This window comes from Hyla sarda, unplaced genomic scaffold (genome assembly GCF_029499605.1).
Source record: "Hyla sarda isolate aHylSar1 unplaced genomic scaffold, aHylSar1.hap1 scaffold_1869, whole genome shotgun sequence".
In the NCBI taxonomy this organism is placed as follows: Eukaryota; Metazoa; Chordata; class Amphibia; order Anura; family Hylidae; genus Hyla; species Hyla sarda.
Genome location: NW_026608520.1, coordinates 1 through 25,143, shown reverse-complemented (window position 1 = coordinate 25,143; position 25,143 = coordinate 1). Strand labels below are relative to the sequence as shown.

General features: G+C 46.0%; 11 non-coding genes across 11 annotated transcripts; all 11 read left to right on the top strand.

Annotated features, from left to right (window-relative positions):
• Window positions 1-1,079: 1,079 nt before the first annotated feature.
• LOC130315316 (U2 spliceosomal RNA) lies at window positions 1,080-1,270 on the top strand. The gene has a single exon (XR_008862862.1). It is a non-coding gene; the product is annotated as a U2 spliceosomal RNA (small nuclear RNA).
• A 2,089-nt stretch (window positions 1,271-3,359) lies between these two features.
• LOC130315315 (U2 spliceosomal RNA) lies at window positions 3,360-3,550 on the top strand. Its single transcript, XR_008862861.1, has one exon. It is a non-coding gene; the product is annotated as a U2 spliceosomal RNA (small nuclear RNA).
• Window positions 3,551-5,637: 2,087 nt separating this feature from the next.
• LOC130315314 (U2 spliceosomal RNA) lies at window positions 5,638-5,828 on the top strand. The gene has a single exon (XR_008862860.1). It is a non-coding gene; the product is annotated as a U2 spliceosomal RNA (small nuclear RNA).
• Window positions 5,829-7,923: 2,095 nt separating this feature from the next.
• Window positions 7,924-8,114, top strand: LOC130315312 (U2 spliceosomal RNA). Its single transcript, XR_008862859.1, has one exon. It is a non-coding gene; the product is annotated as a U2 spliceosomal RNA (small nuclear RNA).
• A 2,091-nt stretch (window positions 8,115-10,205) lies between these two features.
• Window positions 10,206-10,396, top strand: LOC130315311 (U2 spliceosomal RNA). The gene has a single exon (XR_008862858.1). It is a non-coding gene; the product is annotated as a U2 spliceosomal RNA (small nuclear RNA).
• Window positions 10,397-12,478: 2,082 nt separating this feature from the next.
• LOC130315333 (U2 spliceosomal RNA) lies at window positions 12,479-12,669 on the top strand. The gene has a single exon (XR_008862878.1). It is a non-coding gene; the product is annotated as a U2 spliceosomal RNA (small nuclear RNA).
• Window positions 12,670-14,752: 2,083 nt separating this feature from the next.
• LOC130315338 (U2 spliceosomal RNA) lies at window positions 14,753-14,943 on the top strand. The gene has a single exon (XR_008862881.1). It is a non-coding gene; the product is annotated as a U2 spliceosomal RNA (small nuclear RNA).
• A 2,077-nt stretch (window positions 14,944-17,020) lies between these two features.
• LOC130315337 (U2 spliceosomal RNA) lies at window positions 17,021-17,211 on the top strand. Its single transcript, XR_008862880.1, has one exon. It is a non-coding gene; the product is annotated as a U2 spliceosomal RNA (small nuclear RNA).
• A 2,070-nt stretch (window positions 17,212-19,281) lies between these two features.
• LOC130315322 (U2 spliceosomal RNA) lies at window positions 19,282-19,472 on the top strand. Its single transcript, XR_008862868.1, has one exon. It is a non-coding gene; the product is annotated as a U2 spliceosomal RNA (small nuclear RNA).
• A 2,081-nt stretch (window positions 19,473-21,553) lies between these two features.
• Window positions 21,554-21,745, top strand: LOC130315332 (U2 spliceosomal RNA). The gene has a single exon (XR_008862877.1). It is a non-coding gene; the product is annotated as a U2 spliceosomal RNA (small nuclear RNA).
• Window positions 21,746-23,814: 2,069 nt separating this feature from the next.
• LOC130315334 (U2 spliceosomal RNA) lies at window positions 23,815-24,005 on the top strand. Its single transcript, XR_008862879.1, has one exon. It is a non-coding gene; the product is annotated as a U2 spliceosomal RNA (small nuclear RNA).
• Window positions 24,006-25,143: the final 1,138 nt, after the last annotated feature.

Below are 25,143 nucleotides of genomic sequence, written 5' to 3'. Positions count from 1 at the left end.
ACTGATGGGGTATGCATTAGACGAAAAAAAAGAAGAAAAAGAAGAATAATACGCCCAGAAAAGAGGCGAAAAGGAGAAAAACGTAAAAAAACGTGAAAAAAAAGTAAGAGGAAGAGAAGGGAAAAAAAGGTGGAAATGGGTTTAAAAGTGATTTCGGCGGAGAAAATATATATATATATAAATATATATATATATTATATATATATACGCGCACACACACACATATATATAAACGTATTCTCCGTTGAGATATTGCAGCCGCTGCTGTGTCCAGGCCCAGGAGCCTTAGCACTGTGCTGTGATGTCACTCAATACCACTGACATCACTAGGTGTAAACAACATCTCTCCTTTGCTGTGTATGTGACTATGGAGCTGTTTGGTGATGTCGTCTATTATGGCCTTCATAGAAGCAACAGGAGATTGTTGCATCCATCTAGAACCCTCAGAACTACAGTGCTATGATGTCACTCACTTCCACAGGCCTTGCAGAGTGTAAACAACAACAACCCAGCTTTGTTGTGTATGTAACCATAGGGATTGTGATGTCACCTAGAACCTTCACAGCAGCGACAGCTTTATGAGGAGCATCAGCACTGCTCTGCCTGAGCAGAACCATCACCGCCATAGGTTGTCAAATAACCCGGATTTAACCCACACAGGTAAGTCCAATGGGGTGCAGGCATGTCCTCTATGCTTACAGCTTCCCGTGGGTGTTGGTTTGATACCGTTTGGGGACAGCCAAGGAGGCATCTGCAGGCAACAAAGGTAGGTGTGTGCTTGTGTGTGTGTTTCCTATGCAGATCCTAAGCCCAGTGTCACATGCAAGTAGGAGGAGTAAGAAGGGTTCCTGGCAAATCCGGGTTATGGATTGCATTTAAAAAGGCCCCGTGGGAGTGCAATGGGCCCCTGTCTTGCTGCTTAGCAATAATGGTATGGGTTTAGGTTCTGCTGTGTGTACTGGTGGTTGACTGCCCCCCAGCCCAGAGTGTGCATGGAAAATTGTCTGGCAGCCTCCCTGACAGCAAGCAGTGATAGTGCCCATGAAGGGGACCTTGTTGGGCCCGCCCCTTTCACGGTTATCGCTTCTCGGCCTTTTGGCTAAGATCAAGTGTAGTATCTGTTCTTATCAGTTTAATATCTGATACGTCCCCTATCTGGGGACCATATATTAAATGGATTTTTGAGAACGGGGGCCGATTTCGAAGCTTGCTTCCGTCGCCCTATGCATTGACCCGATATGGCAGTATCTTCGGGTACAGTGCACCACCCCCTTACAGGGTTAAAAAGAAAGATTCCTACTTTCATTGCTACCTGCTTGCTGGCTAGCCAGCTAGCCAGCCCTGTGGGCCTTGCTGCTGCTGCTGCTGCTGCTGCAGCCAAAAAACAAAAGGTGGTGCTGCTGCTGCTTCTGCTGCTTCTGCTTGTGTCTGGCCGCTGTTGGAGCGTCCAGGCACAGGACTTCTGCTGCTGCTGACTAAATGGCCTCCTTAATTGGATCATTTGAGTAGCCAGCACACCTGTGCAGGTAGGGCATGACATGATAGGCAGCTGCCTTGATAGCGGGTGGGTGCTGAATGTTCCTAATTGACAAAATAAGATTAATGCTTATGAAGAAATATAAAATCTCATCCCTTCCCCAATATCGCGCCACACCCCTACCCCTTAATTCCCTGGTTGAACTTGATGGACATATGTCTTTTTTCGACCGTACTAACTATGTAACTATGTAACATAACATGGGGGGGTCTCCTGGCTGTTCACACAGGTGTGTCATTGCTGTACATTGACCATGCATTGCTTCTGTGGTATTGCAAAGGCAAAGACAAATGCTTCCAGCCATCCATTGCACTAATGGATTGGTCATCAGCTGGCTGTCTATGTCCCGCATCAATATAGACCAAAGTACAGAGGGTTAGGCTATGCTATAGTGCACCTACCTGATGCATCAGAAGGTGCGAGGCCCTTGCTAAATTCTGTGCACAGACTTTGAGATCTATGCTTTAGACTGTATCTAAACCTGCTCCAACATGGACTGACATTCTGGCCTACTTTCAGCCGATGCGACTTGTCTGTCGCTGAACAGTCGCTTTTTATGTATTCAGCACCTATGTATAATGTTGTAAAAATGCTCTAGAAGCTAAAGTCGCAGAAATGTCACACATATTTGGCCTGCAACTTTCTGTGCGACAAATTCAGACAGGAAAAATCAGTATAAATCCTTAGAAAATTATCCCCCAGTGTCTCCATCTGCTGGCGGTATTGAATAAGCATTGCTGCACTGATGGGGTATGCATTAGACGAAAAAAAAGAAGAAAAAGAAGAATAATACGCCCAGAAAAGAGGCGAAAAGGAGAAAAACGTAAAAAAACGTGAAAAAAAAGTAAGAGGAAGAGAAGGGAAAAAAAGGTGGAAATGGGTTTAAAAGTGATTTCGGCGGAGAAATATATATATATATATATATATATATATATATATATATATATATACGCGCACACACACACATATATATAAACGTATTCTCCGTTGAGATATTGCAGCCGCTGCTGTGTCCAGGCCCAGGAGCCTTAGCACTGTGCTGTGATGTCACTCAATACCACTGACATCACTAGGTGTAAACAACATCTCTCCTTTGCTGTGTATGTGACTATGGAGCTGTTTGGTGATGTCGTCTATTATGGCCTTCATAGAAGCAACAGGAGATTGTTGCATCCATCTAGAACCCTCAGAACTACAGTGCTATGATGTCACTCACTTCCACAGGCCTTGCAGAGTGTAAACAACAACAACCCAGCTTTGTTGTGTATGTAACCATAGGGATTGTGATGTCACCTAGAACCTTCACAGCAGCGACAGCTTTATGAGGAGCATCAGCACTGCTCTGCCTGAGCAGAACCATCACCGCCATAGGTTGTCAAATAACCCGGATTTAACCCACACAGGTAAGTCCAATGGGGTGCAGGCATGTCCTCTATGCTTACAGCTTCCCGTGGGTGTTGGTTTGATACCGTTTGGGGACAGCCAAGGAGGCATCTGCAGGCAACAAAGGTAGGTGTGTGCTTGTGTGTGTGTTTCCTATGCAGATCCTAAGCCCAGTGTCACATGCAAGTAGGAGGAGTAAGAAGGGTTCCTGGCAAATCCGGGTTATGGATTGCATTTAAAAAGGCCCCGTGGGAGTGCAATGGGCCCCTGTCTTGCTGCTTAGCAATAATGGTATGGGTTTAGGTTCTGCTGTGTGTACTGGTGGTTGACTGCCCCCCAGCCCAGAGTGTGCATGGAAAATTGTCTGGCAGCCTCCCTGACAGCAAGCAGTGATAGTGCCCATGAAGGGGACCTTGTTGGGCCCGCCCCTTTCACGGTTATCGCTTCTCGGCCTTTTGGCTAAGATCAAGTGTAGTATCTGTTCTTATCAGTTTAATATCTGATACGTCCCCTATCTGGGGACCATATATTAAATGGATTTTTGAGAACGGGGGCCGATTTCGAAGCTTGCTTCCGTCGCCCTATGCATTGACCCGATATGGCAGTATCTTCGGGTACAGTGCACCACCCCCTTACAGGGTTAAAAAGAAAGATTCCTACTTTCATTGCTACCTGCTTGCTGGCTAGCCAGCTAGCCAGCCCTGTGGGCCTTGCTGCTGCTGCTGCTGCTGCTGCAGCCAAAAAACAAAAGGTGGTGCTGCTGCTGCTTCTGCTGCTTCTGCTTGTGTCTGGCCGCTGTTGGAGCGTCCAGGCACAGGACTTCTGCTGCTGCTGACTAAATGGCCTCCTTAATTGGATCATTTGAGTAGCCAGCACACCTGTGCAGGTAGGGCATGACATGATAGGCAGCTGCCTTGATAGCGGGTGGGTGCTGAATGTTCCTAATTGACAAAATAAGATTAATGCTTATGAAGAAATATAAAATCTCATCCCTTCCCCAATATCGCGCCACACCCCTACCCCTTAATTCCCTGGTTGAACTTGATGGACATATGTCTTTTTTCGACCGTACTAACTATGTAACTATGTAACATAACATGGGGGGGTCTCCTGGCTGTTCACACAGGTGTGTCATTGCTGTACATTGACCATGCATTGCTTCTGTGGTATTGCAAAGGCAAAGACAAATGCTTCCAGCCATCCATTGCACTAATGGATTGGTCATCAGCTGGCTGTCTATGTCCCGCATCAATATAGACCAAAGTACAGAGGGTTAGGCTATGCTATAGTGCACCTACCTGATGCATCAGAAGGTGCGAGGCCCTTGCTAAATTCTGTGCACAGACTTTGAGATCTATGCTTTAGACTGTATCTAAACCTGCTCCAACATGGACTGACATTCTGGCCTACTTTCAGCCGATGCGACTTGTCTGTCGCTGAACAGTCGCTTTTTATGTATTCAGCACCTATGTATAATGTTGTAAAAATGCTCTAGAAGCTAAAGTCGCAGAAATGTCACACATATTTGGCCTGCAACTTTCTGTGCGACAAATTCAGACAGGAAAAATCAGTATAAATCCTTAGAAAATTATCCCCCAGTGTCTCCATCTGCTGGCGGTATTGAATAAGCATTGCTGCACTGATGGGGTATGCATTAGACGAAAAAAAAGAAGAAAAAGAAGAATAATACGCCCAGAAAAGAGGCGAAAAGGAGAAAAACGTAAAAAAACGTGAAAAAAAAGTAAGAGGAAGAGAAGGGAAAAAAAGGTGGAAATGGGTTTAAAAGTGATTTCGGCGGAGAAATATATATATATATATATATATATATATATATATATATATATACGCGCACACACACACATATATATAAACGTATTCTCCGTTGAGATATTGCAGCCGCTGCTGTGTCCAGGCCCAGGAGCCTTAGCACTGTGCTGTGATGTCACTCAATACCACTGACATCACTAGGTGTAAACAACATCTCTCCTTTGCTGTGTATGTGACTATGGAGCTGTTTGGTGATGTCGTCTATTATGGCCTTCATAGAAGCAACAGGAGATTGTTGCATCCATCTAGAACCCTCAGAACTACAGTGCTATGATGTCACTCACTTCCACAGGCCTTGCAGAGTGTAAACAACAACAACCCAGCTTTGTTGTGTATGTAACCATAGGGATTGTGATGTCACCTAGAACCTTCACAGCAGCGACAGCTTTATGAGGAGCATCAGCACTGCTCTGCCTGAGCAGAACCATCACCGCCATAGGTTGTCAAATAACCCGGATTTAACCCACACAGGTAAGTCCAATGGGGTGCAGGCATGTCCTCTATGCTTACAGCTTCCCGTGGGTGTTGGTTTGATACCGTTTGGGGACAGCCAAGGAGGCATCTGCAGGCAACAAAGGTAGGTGTGTGCTTGTGTGTGTGTTTCCTATGCAGATCCTAAGCCCAGTGTCACATGCAAGTAGGAGGAGTAAGAAGGGTTCCTGGCAAATCCGGGTTATGGATTGCATTTAAAAAGGCCCCGTGGGAGTGCAATGGGCCCCTGTCTTGCTGCTTAGCAATAATGGTATGGGTTTAGGTTCTGCTGTGTGTACTGGTGGTTGACTGCCCCCCAGCCCAGAGTGTGCATGGAAAATTGTCTGGCAGCCTCCCTGACAGCAAGCAGTGATAGTGCCCATGAAGGGGACCTTGTTGGGCCCGCCCCTTTCACGGTTATCGCTTCTCGGCCTTTTGGCTAAGATCAAGTGTAGTATCTGTTCTTATCAGTTTAATATCTGATACGTCCCCTATCTGGGGACCATATATTAAATGGATTTTTGAGAACGGGGGCCGATTTCGAAGCTTGCTTCCGTCGCCCTATGCATTGACCCGATATGGCAGTATCTTCGGGTACAGTGCACCACCCCCTTACAGGGTTAAAAAGAAAGATTCCTACTTTCATTGCTACCTGCTTGCTGGCTAGCCAGCTAGCCAGCCCTGTGGGCCTTGCTGCTGCTGCTGCTGCTGCTGCTGCAGCCAAAAAACAAAAGGTGGTGCTGCTGCTGCTTCTGCTGCTTCTGCTTGTGTCTGGCCGCTGTTGGAGCGTCCAGGCACAGGACTTCTGCTGCTGCTGACTAAATGGCCTCCTTAATTGGATCATTTGAGTAGCCAGCACACCTGTGCAGGTAGGGCATGACATGATAGGCAGCTGCCTTGATAGCGGGTGGGTGCTGAATGTTCCTAATTGACAAAATAAGATTAATGCTTATGAAGAAATATAAAATCTCATCCCTTCCCCAATATCGCGCCACACCCCTACCCCTTAATTCCCTGGTTGAACTTGATGGACATATGTCTTTTTTCGACCGTACTAACTATGTAACTATGTAACATAACATGGGGGGGTCTCCTGGCTGTTCACACAGGTGTGTCATTGCTGTACATTGACCATGCATTGCTTCTGTGGTATTGCAAAGGCAAAGACAAATGCTTCCAGCCATCCATTGCACTAATGGATTGGTCATCAGCTGGCTGTCTATGTCCCGCATCAATATAGACCAAAGTACAGAGGGTTAGGCTATGCTATAGTGCACCTACCTGATGCATCAGAAGGTGCGAGGCCCTTGCTAAATTCTGTGCACAGACTTTGAGATCTATGCTTTAGACTGTATCTAAACCTGCTCCAACATGGACTGACATTCTGGCCTACTTTCAGCCGATGCGACTTGTCTGTCGCTGAACAGTCGCTTTTTATGTATTCAGCACCTATGTATAATGTTGTAAAAATGCTCTAGAAGCTAAAGTCGCAGAAATGTCACACATATTTGGCCTGCAACTTTCTGTGCGACAAATTCAGACAGGAAAAATCAGTATAAATCCTTAGAAAATTATCCCCCAGTGTCTCCATCTGCTGGCGGTATTGAATAAGCATTGCTGCACTGATGGGGTATGCATTAGACGAAAAAAAAGAAGAAAAAGAAGAATAATACGCCCAGAAAAGAGGCGAAAAGGAGAAAAACGTAAAAAAACGTGAAAAAAAAGTAAGAGGAAGAGAAGGGAAAAAAAGGTGGAAATGGGTTTAAAAGTGATTTCGGCGGAGAAATATATATATATATATATATATATATATATATATATATATATATATATACGCGCACACACACACATATATATAAACGTATTCTCCGTTGAGATATTGCAGCCGCTGCTGTGTCCAGGCCCAGGAGCCTTAGCACTGTGCTGTGATGTCACTCAATACCACTGACATCACTAGGTGTAAACAACATCTCTCCTTTGCTGTGTATGTGACTATGGAGCTGTTTGGTGATGTCGTCTATTATGGCCTTCATAGAAGCAACAGGAGATTGTTGCATCCATCTAGAACCCTCAGAACTACAGTGCTATGATGTCACTCACTTCCACAGGCCTTGCAGAGTGTAAACAACAACAACCCAGCTTTGTTGTGTATGTAACCATAGGGATTGTGATGTCACCTAGAACCTTCACAGCAGCGACAGCTTTATGAGGAGCATCAGCACTGCTCTGCCTGAGCAGAACCATCACCGCCATAGGTTGTCAAATAACCCGGATTTAACCCACACAGGTAAGTCCAATGGGGTGCAGGCATGTCCTCTATGCTTACAGCTTCCCGTGGGTGTTGGTTTGATACCGTTTGGGGACAGCCAAGGAGGCATCTGCAGGCAACAAAGGTAGGTGTGTGCTTGTGTGTGTGTTTCCTATGCAGATCCTAAGCCCAGTGTCACATGCAAGTAGGAGGAGTAAGAAGGGTTCCTGGCAAATCCGGGTTATGGATTGCATTTAAAAAGGCCCCGTGGGAGTGCAATGGGCCCCTGTCTTGCTGCTTAGCAATAATGGTATGGGTTTAGGTTCTGCTGTGTGTACTGGTGGTTGACTGCCCCCCAGCCCAGAGTGTGCTGGAAAATTGTCTGGCAGCCTCCCTGACAGCAAGCAGTGATAGTGCCCATGAAGGGGACCTTGTTGGGCCCGCCCCTTTCACGGTTATCGCTTCTCGGCCTTTTGGCTAAGATCAAGTGTAGTATCTGTTCTTATCAGTTTAATATCTGATACGTCCCCTATCTGGGGACCATATATTAAATGGATTTTTGAGAACGGGGGCCGATTTCGAAGCTTGCTTCCGTCGCCCTATGCATTGACCCGATATGGCAGTATCTTCGGGTACAGTGCACCACCCCCTTACAGGGTTAAAAAGAAAGATTCCTACTTTCATTGCTACCTGCTTGCTGGCTAGCCAGCTAGCCAGCCCTGTGGGCCTTGCTGCTGCTGCTGCTGCTGCTGCAGCCAAAAAACAAAAGGTGGTGCTGCTGCTGCTTCTGCTGCTTCTGCTTGTGTCTGGCCGCTGTTGGAGCGTCCAGGCACAGGACTTCTGCTGCTGCTGACTAAATGGCCTCCTTAATTGGATCATTTGAGTAGCCAGCACACCTGTGCAGGTAGGGCATGACATGATAGGCAGCTGCCTTGATAGCGGGTGGGTGCTGAATGTTCCTAATTGACAAAATAAGATTAATGCTTATGAAGAAATATAAAATCTCATCCCTTCCCCAATATCGCGCCACACCCCTACCCCTTAATTCCCTGGTTGAACTTGATGGACATATGTCTTTTTTCGACCGTACTAACTATGTAACTATGTAACATAACATGGGGGGGTCTCCTGGCTGTTCACACAGGTGTGTCATTGCTGTACATTGACCATGCATTGCTTCTGTGGTATTGCAAAGGCAAAGACAAATGCTTCCAGCCATCCATTGCACTAATGGATTGGTCATCAGCTGGCTGTCTATGTCCCGCATCAATATAGACCAAAGTACAGAGGGTTAGGCTATGCTATAGTGCACCTACCTGATGCATCAGAAGGTGCGAGGCCCATGCTAAATTCTGTGCACAGACTTTGAGATCTATGCTTTAGACTGTATCTAAACCTGCTCCAACATGGACTGACATTCTGGCCTACTTTCAGCCGATGCGACTTGTCTGTCGCTGAACAGTCGCTTTTTATGTATTCAGCACCTATGTATAATGTTGTAAAAATGCTCTAGAAGCTAAAGTCGCAGAAATGTCACACATATTTGGCCTGCAACTTTCTGTGCGACAAATTCAGACAGGAAAAATCAGTATAAATCCTTAGAAAATTATCCCCCAGTGTCTCCATCTGCTGGCGGTATTGAATAAGCATTGCTGCACTGATGGGGTATGCATTAGACGAAAAAAAAGAAGAAAAAGAAGAATAATACGCCCAGAAAAGAGGCGAAAAGGAGAAAAACGTAAAAAAACGTGAAAAAAAAGTAAGAGGAAGAGAAGGGAAAAAAAGGTGGAAATGGGTTTAAAAGTGATTTCGGCGGAGAAATATATATATATATATATATATATATATATATATATATATATATATACGCGCACACACACACATATATATAAACGTATTCTCCGTTGAGATATTGCAGCCGCTGCTGTGTCCAGGCCCAGGAGCCTTAGCACTGTGCTGTGATGTCACTCAATACCACTGACATCACTAGGTGTAAACAACATCTCTCCTTTGCTGTGTATGTGACTATGGAGCTGTTTGGTGATGTCGTCTATTATGGCCTTCATAGAAGCAACAGGAGATTGTTGCATCCATCTAGAACCCTCAGAACTACAGTGCTATGATGTCACTCACTTCCACAGGCCTTGCAGAGTGTAAACAACAACAACCCAGCTTTGTCGTGTATGTAACCATAGGGATTGTGATGTCACCTAGAACCTTCACAGCAGCGACAGCTTTATGAGGAGCATCAGCACTGCTCTGCCTGAGCAGAACCATCACCGCCATAGGTTGTCAAATAACCCGGATTTAACCCACACAGGTAAGTCCAATGGGGTGCAGGCATGTCCTCTATGCTTACAGCTTCCCGTGGGTGTTGGTTTGATACCGTTTGGGGACAGCCAAGGAGGCATCTGCAGGCAACAAAGGTAGGTGTGTGCTTGTGTGTGTGTTTCCTATGCAGATCCTAAGCCCAGTGTCACATGCAAGTAGGAGGAGTAAGAAGGGTTCCTGGCAAATCCGGGTTATGGATTGCATTTAAAAAGGCCCCGTGGGAGTGCAATGGGCCCCTGTCTTGCTGCTTAGCAATAATGGTATGGGTTTAGGTTCTGCTGTGTGTACTGGTGGTTGACTGCCCCCCAGCCCAGAGTGTGCATGGAAAATTGTCTGGCAGCCTCCCTGACAGCAAGCAGTGATAGTGCCCATGAAGGGGACCTTGTTGGGCCCGCCCCTTTCACGGTTATCGCTTCTCGGCCTTTTGGCTAAGATCAAGTGTAGTATCTGTTCTTATCAGTTTAATATCTGATACGTCCCCTATCTGGGGACCATATATTAAATGGATTTTTGAGAACGGGGGCCGATTTCGAAGCTTGCTTCCGTCGCCCTATGCATTGACCCGATATGGCAGTATCTTCGGGTACAGTGCACCACCCCCTTACAGGGTTAAAAAGAAAGATTCCTACTTTCATTGCTACCTGCTTGCTGGCTAGCCAGCTAGCCAGCCCTGTGGGCCTTGCTGCTGCTGCTGCTGCTGCTGCAGCCAAAAAACAAAAGGTGGTGCTGCTGCTGCTTCTGCTGCTTCTGCTTGTGTCCTGGCCGCTGTTGGAGCGTCCAGGCACAGGACTTCTGCTGCTGCTGACTAAATGGCCTCCTTAATTGGATCATTGAGTAGCCAGCACACCTGTGCAGGTAGGGCATGACATGATAGGCAGCTGCCTTGATAGCGGGTGGGTGCTGAATGTTCCTAATTGACAAAATAAGATTAATGCTTATGAAGAAATATAAAATCTCATCCCTTCCCCAATATCGCGCCACACCCCTACCCTTAATTCCCTGGTTGAACTTGATGGACATATGTCTTTTTCGACCGTACTAACTATGTAACTATGTAACATAACATGGGGGGGTCTCCTGGCTGTTCACACAGGTGTGTCATTGCTGTACATTGACCATGCATTGCTTCTGTGGTATTGCAAAGGCAAAGACAAATGCTTCCAGCCATCCATTGCACTAATGGATTGGTCATCAGCTGGCTGTCTATGTCCCGCATCAATATAGACCAAAGTACAGAGGGTTAGGCTATGCTATAGTGCACCTACCTGATGCATCAGAAGGTGCGAGGCCCTTGCTAAATTCTGTGCACAGACTTTGAGATCTATGCTTTAGACTGTATCTAAACCTGCTCCAACATGGACTGACATTCTGCCTACTTTCAGCCGATGCGACTTGTCTGTCGCTGAACAGTCGCTTTTTATGTATTCAGCACCTATGTATATGTTGTAAAAATGCTCTAGAAGCTAAAGTCGCAGAAATGTCACACATATTTGGCCTGCAACTTTCTGTGCGACAAATTCAGACAGGAAAAATCAGTATAAATCCTTAGAAAATTATCCCCAGTGTCTCCATCTGCTGGCGGTATTGAATAAGCATTGCTGCACTGATGGGGTATGCATTAGACGAAAAAAAAAGAAGAAAAAGGAAGAATAATACGCCCAGAAAAGAGGCGAAAAGGAGAAAAACGTAAAAAAACGTGAAAAAAAAGTAAGAGGAAGAGAAGGGAAAAAAAGGTGGAAATGGGTTTTAAAAGTGATTTCGGCGGAGAAATATATATATATATATATATATATATATATATATATATATATATACGCGCACACACACACATATATATAAACGTATTCTCCGTTGAGATATTGCAGCCGCTGCTGTGTCCAGGCCCAGGAGCCTTAGCACTGTGCTGTGATGTCACTCAATACCACTGACATCACTAGGTGTAAACAACATCTCTCCTTTGCTGTGTATGTGACTATGGAGCTGTTTGGTGATGTCGTCTATTATGGCCTTCATAGAGCAACAGGAGATTGTTGCATCCATCTAGAACCCTCAGAACTACAGTGCTATGATGTCACTCACTTCACAGGCCTTGCAGAGTGTAAACAACAACAACCCAGCTTTGTCGTGTATGTAACCATAGGGATTGTGATGTCACCTAGAACCTTCACAGCAGCGACAGCTTTATGAGGAGCATCAGCACTGCTCTGCCTGAGCAGAACCATCACCGCCATAGGTTGTCAAATAACCCGGATTTAACCCACACAGGTAAGTCCAATGGGGTGCAGGCATGTCTCTATGCTTACAGCTTCCCGGGGTGTTGGTTTGATACCGTTGGGGACAGCCAAGGAGGCATCTGCAGGCAACAAAGGTAGGTGTGTGCTTGTGTGTGTGTTTCCTATGCAGATCCTAAGCCCAGTGTCACATGCAAGTAGGAGGAGTAAGAAGGGTTCCTGGCAAATCCGGGTTATGGATTGCATTTAAAAAGGCCCCGTGGGAGTGCAATGGGCCCCTGTCTTGCTGCTTAGCAATAATGGTATGGGTTTAGGTTCTGCTGTGTGTACTGGTGGTTGACTGCCCCCCAGCCCAGAGTGTGCATGGAAAATTGTCTGGCAGCCTCCCTGACAGCAAGCAGTGATAGTGCCCATGAAGGGGACCTTGTTGGGCCCGCCCCTTTCACGGTTATCGCTTCTCGGCCTTTTGGCTAAGATCAAGTGTAGTATCTGTTCTTATCAGTTTAATATCTGATACGTCCCTATCTGGGGACCATATATTAAATGGATTTTTGAGAACGGGGGCCGATTTCGAAGCTTGCTTCCGTCGCCCTATGCATTGACCCGATATGGCAGTATCTTCGGGTACAGTTGCACCACCCCCTTACAGGGTTAAAAAGAAAGATTCCTACTTTCATTGCTACCTGCTTGCTGGCTAGCCAGCTAGCCAGCCCTGTGGGCCTTGCTGCTGCTGCTGCTGCTGCTGCAGCCAAAAAACAAAAGGTGGTGCTGCTGCTGCTTCTGCTGCTTCTGCTTGTGTCTGGCCGCTGTTGGAGCGTCCAGGCACAGGACTTCTGCTGCTGCTGACTAAATGGCCTCCTTAATTGGATCATTTGAGTAGCCAGCACACCTGTGCAGGTAGGGCATGACATGATAGGCAGCTGCTTTGATAGCGGGTGGGTGCTGAATGTTCCTAATGACAAAATAAGATTAATGCTTATGAAGAAATATAAAATCTCATCCTTCCCCAATATCGCGCCACACCCCTACCCCTTAATTCCCTGGTTGAACTTGATGGACATATGTCTTTTTTCGACCGTACTAACTATGTAACTATGTAACATAACATGGGGGGGTCTCCTGGCTTGTTCACACAGGTGTGTCATTGCTGTACATTGACCATGCATTGCTTCTGTGGTATTGCAAAGGCAAAGACAAATGCTTCCAGCCATCCATTGCACTAATGGATTGGTCATCAGCTGGCTGTCTATGTCCCGCATCAATATAGACCAAAGTACAGAGGGTTAGGCTATGCTATAGTGCACCTACCTGATGCATCAGAAGGTGCGAGGCCTTGCTAAATTCTGTGCACAGACTTTGAGATCTATGCTTTAGACTGTATCTAAACCTGCTCCAACATGGACTGACATTCTGGCCTACTTTCAGCCGATGCGACTTGTCTGTCGCTGAACAGTCGCTTTTTATGTATTCAGCACCTATGTATAATGTTGTAAAAATGCTCTAGAAGCTAAAGTCGCAGAAATGTCACACATATTTGGCCTGCAACTTTCTGTGCGACAAATTCAGACAGGAAAAATCAGTATAAATCCTTAGAAAATTATCCCCCAGTGTCTCCATCTGCTGGCGGTATTGAATAAGCATTGCTGCACTGATGGGGTATGCATTAGACGAAAAAAAGAAGAAAAAGAAGAATAATACGCCCAGAAAAGAGGCGAAAAAGGAGAAAAACGTAAAAAACGTGAAAAAAAGTAAGAGGAAGAGAAGGGAAAAAAAGGTGGAAATGGGTTTAAAAGTGATTTCGGCGGAGAAAATATATATATATATATATATATATATATATATATATATATATACGCGCACACACACACATATATATAAACGTATTCTCCGTTGAGATATTGCAGCCGCTGCTGTGTCCAGGCCCAGGAGCCTTAGCACTGTGCTGTGATGTCACTCAATACCACTGACATCACTAGGTGTAAACAACATCTCTCCTTTGCTGTGTATGTGACTATGGAGCTGTTTGGTGATGTCGTCTATTATGGCCTTCATAGAAGCAACAGGAGATTGTTGCATCCATCTAGAACCCTCAGAACTACAGTGCTATGATGTCACTCACTTCCACAGGCCTTGCAGAGTGTAAACAACAACAACCAGCTTTGTCGTGTATGTAACCATAGGGATTGTGATGTCACCTAGAACCTTCACAGCAGCGACAGCTTTATGAGGAGCATCAGCACTGCTCTGCCTGAGCAGAACCATCACCGCCATAGGTTGTCAAATAACCCGGATTTAACCCACACAGGTAAGTCCAATGGGGTGCAGGCATGTCCTCTATGCTTACAGCTTCCCGTGGGTGTTGGTTTGATACCGTTTGGGGACAGCCAAGGAGGCATCTGCAGGCAACAAAGGTAGGTGTGTGCTTGTGTGTGTGTTTCCTATGCAGATCCTAAGCCCAGTGTCACATGCAAGTAGGAGGAGTAAGAAGGGTTCCTGCAAATCCGGGTTATGGATTGCATTTAAAAAGGCCCCGTGGGAGTGCAATGGGCCCCTGTCTTGCTGCTTAGCAATAATGGTATGGGTTTAGGTTCTGCTGTGTGTACTGGTGGTTGACTGCCCCCCAGCCCAGAGTGTGCATGGAAAATTGTCTGGCAGCCTCCCTGACAGGCAAGCAGTGATAGTGCCCATGAAGGGGACCTTGTTGGGCCCGCCCCTTTCACGGTTATCGCTTCTCGGCCTTTTGGCTAAGATCAAGTGTAGTATCTGTTCTTATCAGTTTAATATCTGATACGTCCCCTATCTGGGGACCATATATTAAATGGATTTTTGAGAACGGGGGCCGATTTCGAAGCTTGCTTCCGTCGCCCTATGCATTGACCCGATATGGCAGTATCTTCGGGTACAGTGCACCACCCCCTTACAGGGTTAAAAAGAAAGATTCCTACTTTCATTGCTACCTGCTTGCTGGCTAGCCAGCTAGCCAGCCCTGTGGGCCTTGCTGCTGCTGCTGCTGCTGCTGCAGCCAAAAAACAAAAGGTGGTGCTGCTGCTGCTTCTGCTGCTTCTGCTTGTGTCTGGCCGCTGTTGGAGCGTCAGGCACAGGACTTCTGCCTGCTGCTGACTAAATGGCCTCCTTAATTGGATCATTTGAGTAGTCCAGCACACCTGTGCAGGTAGGGCATGACTGATAGGCAGCTGCCTTGATAGCGGGTGGGTGCTGAATGTTCCTAATTGACAAAATAAGATTAATGCTTATGAAGAAATATAAAATCTCATCCTTCCCCAATATCGCGCACACAGCCCCTACCCCTTAATTCCTGGTTGAACTTGATGACATATGTCTTTTTTCGACCGTACTAACTATGTAACTATGTAACATAACATGGGGGGGTCTCCTGGCTGTTCACACAGGTGTGTCATTGCTGTACATTGACCATGCATTGCTTCTGTGGTATTGCAAAGGCAAAGACAAATGCTTCCAGCCATCCATTTGCACTAATGGATTGGTCATCAGCTGGCTGTCTATGTCCCGCATCAATATAGGACCAAAGTACAGAGGGTTAGGCTATGCTATAGTGCACCTACCTGATGCATCAGAAGGTGCGAGGCCCTTGCTAAATTCTGTGCACAGACTTTGAGATCTATGCTTTAGACTGTATCTAAACCTGCTCCAACATGGACTGACATTCTGGCCTACTTTCAGCCGATGCGACTTGTCTGTCGCTGAACAGTCGCTTTTTATGTATTCAGCACCTATGTATAATGTTGTAAAAATGCTCTAGAAGCTAAAGTCGCAGAAATGTCACACATATTTGGCCTGCAACTTTCTGTGCGACAAATTCAGACAGGAAAAATCAGTATAAATCCTTAGAAAATTATCCCCAGTGTCTCATCTGCTGGCGGTATTGAATAAGCATTGCTGCACTGATGGGGTATGCATTAGACGAAAAAAAAGAAGAAAAAGAAGAATAATACGCCCAGAAAAGAGGCGAAAAGGAGAAAAACGTAAAAAAACGTGAAAAAAAGTAAGAGGAAGAGAAGGGAAAAAAGGTGGAAATGGTTTAAAAGTGATTTCGGCGGAGAAATATATATATATATATATATATATATATATATATATATATACGCGCACACACACACATATATATAAACGTATTCTCCGTTGAGATATTGCAGCCGCTGCTGTGTCCAGGCCCAGGAGCCTTAGCACTGTGCTGTGATGTCACTCAATACCACTGACATCACTAGGTGTAAACAACATCTCTCCTTTGCTGTGTATGTGACTATGGAGCTGTTTGGTGATGTCGTCTATTATGGCCTTCATAGAAGCAACAGGAGATTTGTTGCATCCATCTAGAACCCTCAGAACTACAGTGCTATGATGTCACTCACTTCCACAGGCCTTGCAGAGTGTAAACAACAACAACCCAGCTTTGTCGTGTATGTAACCATAGGGATTGTGATGTCACCTAGAACCTTCACAGCAGCGACAGCTTTATGAGGAGCATCAGCACTGCTCTGCCTGAGCAGAACCATCACCGCCATAGGTTGTCAAATAACCCGGATTACCCACACAGGTAAGTCCAATGGGGTGCAGGCATGTCCTCTATGCTTACAGCTTCCCGTGGGTGTTTGGTTGATACCGTTTGGGGACAGCAAGGAGGCATCTGCAGGCAACAAAGGTAGGTGTGTGCTTGTGTGTGTGTTTCCTATGCAGATCCTAAGCCCAGTGTCACATGCAAGTAGGAGGAGTAAGAAGGGTTCCTGGCAAATCCGGGTTATGGATTGCATTTAAAAAGGCCCCGTGGGAGTGCAATGGGCCCCTGTCTTGCTGCTTAGCAATAATGGTATGGGTTTAGGTTCTGCTGTGTGTACTGGTGGTTGACTGCCCCCCAGCCAGAGTGTGCATGGAAAATTGTCTGGCAGCCTCCCTGACAGCAAGCAGTGATAGTGCCATGAAGGGGACCTTGTTGGGCCCGCCCCTTTCACGGTTATCGCTTCTCGGCCTTTTGGCTAAGATCAAGTGTAGTATCTGTTCTTATCAGTTTAATATCTGATACGTCCCCTATCTGGGGACCATATATTAAATGGATTTTTGAGAACGGGGGCCGATTTCGAAGCTTGCTTCCGTCGCCCTATGCATTGACCCGATATGGCAGTATCTTCGGGTACAGTGCACCACCCCCTTACAGGGTTAAAAAGAAAGATTCCTACTTTCATTGCTACCTGCTTGCTGCTAGCCAGCTAGCCAGCCCTGTGGGCCTTGCTGCTGCTGCTGCTGCTGCTGCAGCAAAAAACAAAAGGTGGTGCTGCTGCTGCTTCTGCTGCTTCTGCTTGTGTCTGGCCGCTGTTGGAGCGTCCAGGCACAGGACTTCTGCTGCTGCTGACTAAATGGCCTCCTTAATTGGATCATTGAGTAGCCAGCACACCTGTGCAGGTAGGGCATGACATGATAGGCAGCTGCCTTGATAGCGGGTGGGTGCTGAATGTTCCTAATTGACAAAATAAGATTAATGCTTATGAAGAAATATAAAATCTCATCCCTTCCCCAATATCGCGCCACACCCCTACCCCTTAATTCCCTGGTTGAACTTGATGGACATATGTCTTTTTTCGACCGTACTAACTATGTAACTATGTAACATAACATGGGGGGGTCTCCTGGCTGTTCACACAGGTGTGTCATTGCTGTACATTGACCATGCATTGCTTCTGTGGTATTGCAAAGGCAAAGACAAATGCTTCCAGCCATCCATTGCACTAATGGATTGGTCATCAGCTGGCTGTCTATGTCCCGCATCAATATAGACCAAAGTACAGAGGGTTAGGCTATGCTATAGTGCACCTACCTGATGCATCAGAAGGTGCGAGGCCCTTGCTAAATTCTGTGCACAGACTTTGAGATCTATGCTTTAGACTGTATCTAAACCTGCTCCAACATGGACTGACATTCTGGCCTACTTTCAGCCGATGCGACTTGTCTGTCGCTGAACAGTCGCTTTTTATGTATTCAGCACCTATGTATAATGTTGTAAAAATGCTCTAGAAGCTAAAGTCGCAGAAATGTCACACATATTTGGCCTGCAACTTTCTGTGCGACAATTCAGACAGGAAAAATCAGTATAATCCTTAGAAAATTATCCCCCAGTGTCTCCATCTGCTGGCGGTATTGAATAAGCATTGCTGCACTGATGGGGTATGCATTAGACGAAAAAAAAGAAGAAAAAGAAGAATAATACGCCCAGAAAAGAGGCGAAAAGGAGAAAAACGTAAAAAACGTGAAAAAAAGTAAGAGGAAGAGAAGGGAAAAAAAGGTGGAAATGGGTTTAAAAGTGATTTCGGCGGAGAAATATATATATATATATATATATATATATATATATAATACGCGCACACACACACATATATATAAACGTATTCTCCGTTGAGATATTGCAGCCGCTGCTGTGTCCAGGCCCAGGAGCCTAGCACTGTGCTGTGATGTCACTCAATACCACTGACATCACTAGGTTGTAAACAACATCTCTCCTTTGCTGTGTATGTGACTATGGAGCTGTTTGGTGATGTCGTCTATTATGGCCTTCATAGAAGCAACAGGAGATTGTTGCATCCATCTTGAACCCTCAGAACTACAGTGCTATGATGTCACTCACTTCCACAGGCCTTGCAGAGTGTAAACAACAACAACCCAGCTTTGTCGTGTATGTAACCATAGGGATTGTGATGTCACCTAGAACCTTCACAGCAGCGACAGCTTTATGAGGAGCATCAGCACTGCTCTGCTGAGCAGAACCATCACCGCCATAGGTTGTCAAATAACCCGGATTTAACCCACACAGGTAAGTCCAATGGGGTGCAGGCATGTCCTCTATGCTTACAGCTTCCCGTGGGTGTTGGTTTGATACCGTTTGGGGACAGCCAAGGAGGCATCTGCAGGCAACAAAGGTAGGTGTGTGCTTGTGTGTGTGTTTCCTATGCAGATCCTAAGCCAGTGTCACATGCAAGTAGGAGGAGTAAGAAGGGTTCCTGGCAAATCCGGGTTATGGATTGCATTTAAAAGGCCCCGTGGGAGTGCAATGGGCCCTGTCTTGCTGCTTAGCAATAATGGTATGGGTTTAGGTTCTGCTGTGTGTACTGGTGGTTGACTGCCCCCCAGCCCAGAGTGTGCATGGAAAATTGTCTGGCAGCCTCCTGACAGCAAGCAGTGATAGTGCCCATGAAGGGGACCTTGTTGGGCCCGCCCCTTTCACGGTTATCGCTTCTCGGCCTTTTGGCTAAGATCAAGTGTAGTATCTGTTCTTATCAGTTTAATATCTGATACGTCCCCTATCTGGGGACCATATATTAAATGGATTTTTGAGAACGGGGGCCGATTTCGAAGCTTGCTTCCGTCGCCCTATGCATTGACCCGATATGGCAGTATCTTCGGGTTCAGTGCACCACCCCCTTACAGGGTTAAAAAGAAAGATTCCTACTTTCATTGCTACCTGCTTGCTGGCTAGCCAGCTAGCCAGCCCTGTGGGCCTTGCTGCTGCTGCTGCTGCTCAGCCAAAAACAAAAGGTGTGCTGCTGCTGCTTCTGCTGCTTCTGCTTGTGTCTGGCCGCTGTTGGAGCGTCCAGGCACAGGACTTCTGCTGCTGCTGACTAAATGGCCTCCTTAATTGGATCATTTGAGTAGCCAGCACACCTGTGCAGGTAGGGCATGACATGATAGGCAGCTGCCTTGATAGCGGGTGGGTGCTGAATGTTCCTAATTGACAAAATAAGATTAATGCTTATGAAGAAATATAAAATCTCATCCCTTCCCCAATATCGCGCCACACCCCTACCCCTTAATTCCCTGGTTGAACTTGATGGACATATGTCTTTTTTCGACCGTACTAACTATGTAACTATGTAACATAACATGGGGGGGTCTCCTGCTGTTCACACAGGTGTGTCATTGCTGTACATTGACCATGCATTGCTTCTGTGGTATTGCAAAGGCAAAGACAAATGCTTCCAGCCATCCATTGCACTAATGGATTGGTCATCAGCTGGCTGTCTATGTCCCCGCATCAATATAGACCAAAGTACAGAGGGTTAGGCTATGCTATAGTGCACCTACCTGATGCATCAGAAGGTGCGAGGCCCTTGATAAATTCTGTGCACAGACTTTGAGATCTATGCTTTAGACTGTATCTAAACCTGCTCCAACATGGACTGACATTCTGGCCTACTTTCAGCCGATGCGACTTGTCTGTCGCTGAACAGTCGCTTTTTATGTATTCAGCACCTATGTATAATGTTGTAAAAATGCTCTAGAAGCTAAAGTCGCAGAAATGTCACACATATTTGGCCTGCAACTTTCTGTGCGACAAATTCAGACAGGAAAAATCAGTATAAATCCTTAGAAAATTATCCCCCAGTGTCTCCATCTGCTGGCGGTATTGAATAAGCATTGCTGCACTGATGGGGTATGCATTAGACGAAAAAAAAGAAGAAAAAGAAGAATAATACGCCCAGAAAAGAGGCGAAAAGGAGAAAAACGTAAAAAAACGTGAAAAAAAAGTAAGAGGAAGAGAAGGAAAAAAAGGTGGAAATGGGTTTAAAAGTGATTTCGGCGGAGAAATATATATATATATATATATATATATATATATATATATATATACGCGCACACACACACATATATATAAACGTATTCTCCGTTGAGATATTGCAGCCGCTGCTGTGTCCAGGCCCAGGAGCCTTAGCACTGTGCTGTGATGTCACTCAATACCACTGACAATCACTAGGTGTAAACAACATCTCTCCTTTGCTGTGTATGTGACTATGGAGCTGTTTGGTGATGTCGTCTATTATGGCCTTCATAGAAGCAACAGGAGATTGTTGCATCCATCTAGAACCCTCAGAACTACAGTGCTATGATGTCACTCACTTCCACAGGCCTTGCAGAGTGTAAACAACAACAACCCAGCTTTGTCGTGTATGTAACCATAGGGATTGTGATGTCACCTAGAACCTTCACAGCAGCGACAGCTTTATGAGGAGCATCAGCACTGCTCTGCCTGAGCAGAACCATCACCGCCATAGGTTGTCAAATAACCCGGATTTAACCCGACACAGGTAAGTCCAATGGGGTGCAGGCATGTCCTCTATGCTTACAGCTTCCCGTGGGTGTTGGTTGATACCGTTTGGGGACAGCCAAGGAGGCATCTGCAGGCAACAAAGGTAGGTGTGTGCTTGTGTGTGTGTTTCCTATGCAGATCCTAAGCCCAGTGTCACATGCAAGTAGGAGGAGTAAGAAGGGTTCCTGGCAAATCCGGGTTATGGATTGCATTTAAAAAGGCCCCGTGGGAGTGCAATGGGCCCCTGTCTTGCTGCTTAGCAATAATGGTATGGGTTTAGGTTCTGCTGTGTGTACTGGTGGTTGACTGCCCCCCAGCCCAGAGTGTGCATGGAAAATTGTCTGGCAGCCTCCCTGACAGCAAGCAGTGATAGTGCCCATGAAGGGGACCTTGTTGGGCCCGCCCCTTTCACGGTTATCGCTTCTCGGCCTTTTGGCTAAGATCAAGTGTAGTATCTGTTCTTATCAGTTTAATATCTGATACGTCCCCTATCTGGGGACCATATATTAAATGGATTTTTGAGAACGGGGGCCGATTTCGAAGCTTGCCTTCCGTCGCCCTATGCATTGACCCGATATGGCAGTATCTTCGGGTACAGTGCACCACCCCCTTACAGGGTTAAAAAGAAAGATTCCTACTTTCATTGCTACCTGCTTGCTGGCTAGCCAGCTAGCCAGCCCTGTGGGCCTTGCTGCTGCTGCTGCTGCTGCTGCAGCCAAAAAACAAAAGGTGGTGCTGCTGCTGCTTCTGCTGCTTCTGCTTGTGTCTGGCCGCTGTTGGAGCGTCCAGGCACAGGACTTCTGCTGCTGCTGACTAAAAGGCCTCCTTAATTGGATCATTTGAGTAGCCAGCACACCTGTGCAGGTAGGGCATGACATGATAGGCAGCTGCCTTGATAGCGGGTGGTGCTGAATGTTCCTAATTGACAAAATAAGATTAATGCTTATGAAGAAATATAAAATCTCATCCCTTCCCCAATATCGCGCCACACCCCTACCCCTTAATTCCCTGGTTGAACTTGATGGACATATGTCTTTTTTCGACCGTACTAACTATGTAACTATGTAACATAACATGGGGGGGTCTCCTGGCTGTTCACACAGGTGTGTCATTGCTGTACATTGACCATGCATTGCTTCTGTGGTATTGCAAAGGCAAAGACAAATGCTTCCAGCCATCCATTGCACTAATGGATTGGTCATCAGCTGGCTGTCTATGTCCCGCATCAATATAGACCAAAGTACAGAGGGTTAGGCTATGCTATAGTGCACCTACCTGATGCATCAGAAGGTGCGAGGCCCTTGCTAAATTCTGTGCACAGACTTTGAGATCTATGCTTTAGACTGTATCTAAACCTGCTCCAACATGGACTGACATTCTGGCCTACTTTCAGCCGATGCGACTTGTCTGTCGCTGAACAGTCGCTTTTTATGTATTCAGCACCTATGTATAATGTTGTAAAAATGCTCTAGAAGCTAAAGTCGCAGAAATGTCACACATATTTGGCCTGCAACTTTCTGTGCGACAAATTCAGACAGGAAAAATCAGTATAAATCCTTAGAAAATTATCCCCCAGTGTCTCCATCTGCTGGCGGTATTGAATAAGCATTGCTGCACTGATGGGGTATGCATTAGACGAAAAAAAAGAAGAAAAGAAGAATAATACGCCCAGAAAAGAGGCGAAAAGGAGAAAAACGTAAAAAAAACGTGAAAAAAAAGTAAGAGGAAGAGAAGGGAAAAAAAGGTGGAAATGGGTTTAAAAGTGATTTCGGCGGAGAAATATTATATATATATATATATATATATATACGCGCACACACACACATATATATAAACGGTATTCTCCGTTGAGATATTGCAGCCGCTGCTGTGTCCAGGCCCAGAGCCTTAGCACTGTGCTGTGATGTCACTCAATACCACTGACATCACTAGGTGTAAACAACATCTCTCCTTTGCTGTGTATGTGACTATGGAGCTGTTTGGTGATGTCGTCTATTATGGCCTTCATAGAAGCAACAGGAGATTGTTGCATCCATCTAGAACCCTCAGAACTACAGTGCTATGATGTCACTCACTTCCACAGGCCTTGCAGAGTGTAAACAACAACAACCCAGCTTTGTCGTGTATGTAACCATAGGATTGTGATGTCACCTAGAACCTTCACAGCAGCGACAGCTTTATGAGGAGCATCAGCACTGCTCTGCCTGAGCAGAACCATCACCGCCATAGGTTGTCAAATAACCCGGATTTAACCCACACAGGTAAGTCAATGGGGTGCAGGCATGTCCTCTATGCTTACAGCTTCCCGTGGTGTTGGTTTGATACCGTTTGGGGACAGCCAAGGAGGCATCTGCAGGCAACAAAGGTAGGTGTGTGCTTGTGTGTGTGTTTCCTATGCAGATCCTAAGCCCAGTGTCACATGCAAGTAGGAGGAGTAAGAAGGGTTCCTGGCAAATCCGGGTTATGGATTGCATTAAAAGGCCCCGTGGGAGTGCAATGGGGCCCCTGTCTTGCTGCTTAGCAATAATGGTATGGGTTTAGGTTCTGCTGTGTGTACTGGTGGTTGACTGCCCCCCAGCCCAGAGTGTGCATGGAAAATTGTCTGGCAGCCTCCCTGACAGCAAGCAGTGATAGTGCCCATGAAGGGGACCTTGTTGGGCCCGCCCCTTTCACGGTTATCGCTTCTCGGCCTTTTGGCTAAGATCAAGTGTAGTATCTGTTCTTATCAGTTTAATATCTGATACGTCCCCTATCTGGGGACCATATATTAAATGGATTTTTGAGAACGGGGGCCGATTTCGAAGCTTGCTTCCGTCGCCCTATGCATTGACCCGATATGGCAGTATCTTCGGGTACAGTGCACCACCCCCTTACAGGGTTAAAAAGAAAGATTCCTACTTTCATTGCTACCTGCTTGCTGGCTAGCCAGCTAGCCAGCCCTGTGGGCCTTGCTGCTGCTGCTGCTGCTGCTGCAGCCAAAAAACAAAAGGTGGTGCTGCTGCTGCTTCTGCTGCTTCTGCTTGTGTCTGCCGCTGTTGGAGCGTCCAGGCACAGGACTTCTGCTGCTGCTGACTAAATGGCCTCCTTAATTGGATCATTTGAGTAGCCAGCACACCTGTGCAGGTAGGGCATGACATGATAGGCAGCTGCCTTGATAGCGGGTGGGTGCTGAATGTTCCTAATTGACAAAATAAGATTAATGCTTATGAAGAAATATAAAATCTCATCCCTTCCCCAATATCGCGCCACACCCCTACCCCTTAATTCCCTGGTTGAACTTGATGGACATATGTCTTTTTTCGACCGTACTAACTATGTAACTATGTAACATAACATGGGGGGTCTCCTGGCTGTTCACACAGGTGTGTCATTGCTGTACATTGACCATGCATTGCTTCTGTGGTATTGCAAAGGCAAAGACAAATGCTTCAGCCATCCATTGCACTAATGGATTGGTCATCAGCTGGCTGTCTATGTCCCGCATCAATATAGACCAAAGTACAGAGGGTTAGGCTATGCTATAGTGCACCTACCTGATGCATCAGAAGGTGCGAGGCCCTTGCTAAATTCTGTGCACAGACTTTGAGATCTATGCTTTAGACTGTATCTAAACCTGCTCCAACATGGACTGACATTCTGGCCTACTTTCAGCCGATGCGACTTGTCTGTCGCTGAACAGTCGCTTTTTATGTATTCAGCACCTATGTATAATGTTGTAAAAATGCTCTAGAAGCTTAAAGTCGCAGAAATGTCACACATATTTGGCCTGCAACTTTCTGTGCGACTAATTCAGACAGGAAAAATCAGTATAAATCCTTAGAAAATTATCCCCAGTGTCTCCATCTGCTGGCGGTATTGAATAAGCATTGCTGCACTGATGGGGTATGCATTAGACGAAAAAAAGAAGAAAAAGAAGAATAATACGCCCAGAAAAGAGGCGAAAAGGAGAAAAACGTAAAAAACGTGAAAAAAAAGTAAGAGGAAGAGAAGGGAAAAAAAGGTGGAA